We start from the raw sequence: 944 nt of genomic DNA, 5'->3' as shown, positions 1-944 counted from the left end.
AGCCGGGCACCCACATCTGCTATCGACATTCATCCGTTGAATGTTGGTATTGAAGAAGAGATAGCTAGCCTAGTTATGTATCTGCACACCCATCCCAGCCACTCAACTGGTTCTCAACAACTAGTTGTTTCAATTCATCACGGCGATATAGCACATACTCTATCTACTTCTCACTTGGAGAATGTAGATATTGAAATAAGTAGGCCACTGCCCCAGCCTACGACTTCGATTCTGTGCACCTCGAGTTTAGAGCCTTTACACTTAGGTACACAAGAGTCTAGAGCATCTGTTGCTCTAATTGCGGTTCATAGTGAACTCCCTGGAACGACCAGAGTGGTGTCTATTGATCAACCACAAGGACCGGTCGGAAGTCCTACCAGTGCTACCATTTTGCCAACATTGAACGTAGGCACAACAGTTTATTCAACTATTGTCTCAACTGGTAATCTAAGTGATCCAGGAGTGATCTTACCCGACTTCGTGTCAAAGGAATATTTGGACAGCGACCTAAAGGCTGTTGAAGATAACATGGAAGCACAAATTTCAAGTCTCAAAAGGATGTTGAAGGGGAAGGAGCCAATAGTAGAAGATCAACCGTCTGTGCCGTCACCACCGCCTGTACCTGAGCCTCCAATGGTACAAGTGCAATCAGTGAATGAGCTTATATCTTTGTTGTACGCCAAGCTAATGTTAACACAAAACCCTGATGCGACTGATGCAGATCTGGTTGGGCTCCTCCGAGAGCTAGTTGATGAAAACCCCACAGTTAAAGCCTCAGAGTTTTTGGCCTTTCAGGATGTGGTTGCTTCTAACTTCTCAAAAGTTAGTAAGTTAATCACATCAACACTCAAGCCCTTAAAAATTCAATAGATGCCCTTTCCAAACGGGTATCTATCTTAGAAAAGACTTGCTGAGCTCAAGCCACCTCATTGAAACGAAGGCAT

Source organism: Cynara cardunculus (assembly GCF_001531365.2).
Source record: "Cynara cardunculus var. scolymus isolate 2C chromosome LG 2, CcrdV1, whole genome shotgun sequence".
Taxonomy (NCBI): Eukaryota; Viridiplantae; Streptophyta; class Magnoliopsida; order Asterales; family Asteraceae; genus Cynara; species Cynara cardunculus.
Note: the sequence above shows the minus strand (reverse complement) of the source record.